We start from the raw sequence: 3,623 nt of genomic DNA, 5'->3' as shown, positions 1-3,623 counted from the left end.
TCTAAAATGAATGACTAAACATGTAATAATTTAGGCATACAGCACCTGAAGGGAAAACTGCCAGTATGCTAAAATATTGGATACAGATGCTCAAAAAATATAATGTAGCATTCTTACAATGCATGTGCTTTTAGCATGTAACTTGGTGAGTAGTTTTGAGCTCTATTTGTAGGAATGTGTATCTTGAATACTTTAGGACACCACTGGAGATGTGTGCTTGAGAGGTATAAATACTGAATGTTCTTCTCCCTTCCTTTAAATGAAAAACATTAGCTCCCTTGATTTTTATTTTTATTTTTTGAAGTGGACTCTCACTCTTGTTGCCCAGGCTGGAGTGCAGTGACGCAGTCTCGGCCCACTGCAACTTCCGCCTCCAGGGTTGAAGTGATTCTCCTGCCTCAGCCTCCCCAGTAGTTGGGATTACAGGTACCCACCACCATGCCCCGCTAATTTTTGTATTTTTATTAGAGATGGGGTTCTGCCATAGTGTCCAGGCTGGTCTCAAACTCCTGACCTCAGGTGATCTGCCCACCTCGACCTCCCCAATTGCTGGGATTACAGGGGTGAGCCACTGCGCCTGGCCAGCTCCCTTCTATAATGATTTATGCAGTTGTTTTTGCTTTTTGTTTTTTCGAGACAGTGTCTCACTCTGTCGCCCAAGCTGGAGTGCAGTGATGCAAATCTGGGCTGACTGCAGCCTTCACCTCCTGGGCTCAGGTGATCTTCCCACCTCAGCTTCCTGAGTTGCTGTGACTAGACACACGTCACCATGCCCAGCTTTATTATTATTATTATTGGTATTTTTAGTAGAGACAGGGTTTTGCCATGTTTTCCAGGCTGGTCTCGAGCTCCTGGGCTCAAGCAATCTCCTGGCCTCAACCTCCAAAACTGCTGGGATTACAGGCGTGAGCACCACATTTGGCCCATTTTTTTTTTCTTCCAGGATTAGGAGTCGACTTTCAGAAAATCCTTCAACCTTGCAAGCTTAATTTTCCATAAAAGTATTCCTCTAGGATAAAAACAAGACACAAAGAAGTACGTGTGGACTGCAGTTAAAAATTTTCAAGAAAACTTAGCTTAGGAAAGTTGACATTTACAAAGAGCAGGAGGCCCGTTCAGTGCCTTCTAGGCACTGGGAATGGCGGTCTGTGGGCGACCCTAACATGTGCGGCGTCCTGAGACGTGATCGTGGTGTTCACGCTTTTACCGAGGGCTTCCCGGGAGTACCAGAGGCTGTTCTTCTGCAGTCGGCCAGCCAGGCAGCAGCTGCTGGAGAAGGAACAAATAGCAAAAGACAGATGTACACGGTGTTATTGTGGCAGAGAGGTTAAAACCAGGGTCACTTTGTTCTTACAGTTTTAAAAAACTAATAATGAAGTCCTTAAATATGTTTAGGATTTCAAAGTAGTTGTGGGTGTGTCTGTGTCTCCCTGCGAAGAGAGCTCAGAGACGCCACCTTTCCTTGATGAGGTGACAGGGCCTGGAGAGGTGTGAACCCCGTGGTGGGGGGATGACTGACCTGGGGTGAGGCTGGGTCAGTGTGGGGATCCAACCCCACTCCACATTCCTGTAGGGAATCCACAGTTCTAAGTCTTTATGATAGGGGTAAAAATAACCTGGAAGAGGTGTTATTTTTTAAGAAGTAAGTGCCATGCTCTTTTTTCCTCATACTTTTCCGTGTTTAAGCAGCATTGAAGGATAAGGCACTAGTAGCATGTTGTTTTGGAAACAATGTTGTTGGTTATTTTACGTTGAATATGGTACTAAGGTTGCCTGGTAACAGAAGTTTTCCTTAAACAACATGGAACTCTCTTGAATCTGTTGCCCCATTGGCTGAGCCGTCTGAAATCAGTGCAGTAGCAGCTGAAGAGGCCTCTTCCCCTTGGAGGAACCCCCTGGATTGGCAGGAGGCACCGCTCTTGATTTGAGGGAGTGAGGCGCCTTTGCAGGGACCCCACGTGGCCCCTGCAGCTCTCTCCTGCCCCCTGCTGGTTGGCCAAGCAGCCTTGCGACAGTGTGCTCAGTGTGAATGTTCACTGGGGCAGGCCGAGGCTTTTGTTCCAGAAACACTGACTTCAGAAACGGCCGGCTGTGTGTGTTGAGCATGGCAAGAAAGACTTACGTGTGTCTTAAACCTCTTGAACAAAGCAAGTTGATGTTTCAAATGCATCTCAAAGGCTAATGACTTTGCTATGGTCAATATTCAGGAGAAAAGAGGGTTTGATGAAACAGAAAGACAGGAGTGGCAAGTGACATGCTTGTGCCCCGTATGACTAAGCGATGTCCTGGCCGTTCCACACCACGGCCTCTGAGCAGCCAGCCTGCAGATACTGGGTCAATTTAGATATCCCTGATCTCTGCAGAGGTTTGATCAGGTAGCCCAAGAGCAGATAAACACAAACGCTGACTGGAAACCCTGGCACACGGAGACACTGGAAACAGCAAGCTGCTATTAACATCATAGTAAGAGACAGTCGCCTGCTCTCAGGGGTGTCAGTTTCTTTTGCTTCTAGACGTTCATCTGCGTTACAATACAGTTTTGCTCAGTTTATCCCCATTACTCCACTGTCTTCGCCGTTAAAGTCTCAGCCAGCACTTAGCTCTGACACTGCAGGAGTTTCACTGTGCGGCTGACCAGGCCTACCTGGCTTGGCTGTAAAGCAGGTGAGATTTTCCGGAAGGCAGTGACGAGAACCTGAGGCAGGAAAGAGCATTGCTGGTCTACATACGGCAGTGCACCTGCAGCAGAGCATGTACGTGCACGTTCAGGCTAAACAGGTGTAGGAGAGAAGAAAACCACCTACAATTAGTCACTTAAAATGCCACACACCCAACCCTTGAGACCCTAGCACATAGAGTAGTAGTGGTCTTGGAGATGGCAGGTGTGCTGAAGTCTGATTTTCTCACTTAGCTTTTCCAGCAGCGTTTTCCTCATCTCTAAGCTGGGGCTAACAACTGCCACGCGTAGATTTGTGCATGGAACCGTGCGTGTAAAGTGGGGTAGCCCCCAGGACCTAGGAAGGACTCGTGGTCAGTGTCGGTGGTCATGCGTGCTGTACGGGTCCCCCAGGAAGATGATTGCTACATATAACTCCCTCCGTTCAATGTCACTGAATGTAAAAGGTGGGACATTGGCTTCTGATGTGTCTGGTTTGCTGCAGGCCACGCTGCACCCCGTGGTTCCTGAGCCCTGAGCTGAAGTACATCCTGCTGCATCGCCTGTGTCGCTTTTGCTGTGTCACTTAGAGCTCCTGCCCTGGGAAACTTCCTCGCGCCTGACGAGCACCACAGTTTGCAGCAAGACCTGTCCAAAGCGTGGACTGCGAGAGCCCCGCTGTGGTCCTGTCCTCTCCATGTTGGGAGCGACTTTGTGGGGTTTGTCGGCCCTTCTCTCAGGTGTCCTGTGTCTCATGGATCAGCCGACGAGCCCCGTCTGGAGGAGCACTCTGCAAAACGCTGCCGGCCACCCAGATCTCCTAGCGCAGAGTGAGGCCACATCTGCAGACTTGACCGCACAGAGTCCCGAGGCATTCGGCAAGAAGGGGAGTGGGATGTGTGTGAGATCCCACTGTGGAAGCCGGCTCTGCTCCGTACTCTGCGTGCGGGGTGCCTGATGTTCAGAC

The 3,623-nt window shown here is 49.4% G+C and overlaps 1 long non-coding RNA gene across 2 annotated transcripts; it reads right to left on the bottom strand.

The window, feature by feature from the left end:
• Positions 1–1,039: 1,039 nt before the first annotated feature.
• On the bottom strand, positions 1,040–2,695 carry LOC135968176 (uncharacterized). 2 transcript variants are annotated; one of them, XR_010582733.1, is made up of 2 exons: positions 2,645–2,695; positions 1,040–1,269 (listed from the first exon to the last, which is right to left on the bottom strand). It is a non-coding gene; the product is annotated as an uncharacterized lncRNA (long non-coding RNA). The 2 variants fall into 2 exon arrangements; XR_012427133.1 differs by having other exon boundaries at positions 1,040–1,266; positions 2,645–2,689.
• Between the last annotated feature and the right edge of the window lie 928 nt (positions 2,696–3,623).

Source organism: Macaca fascicularis, chromosome 18 (assembly GCF_037993035.2).
Source record: "Macaca fascicularis isolate 582-1 chromosome 18, T2T-MFA8v1.1".
Taxonomy (NCBI): Eukaryota; Metazoa; Chordata; class Mammalia; order Primates; family Cercopithecidae; genus Macaca; species Macaca fascicularis.
The sequence above is the reverse complement of the archived record's forward strand: the minus strand, read 5'-3'. Positions and strand labels throughout refer to the sequence as shown.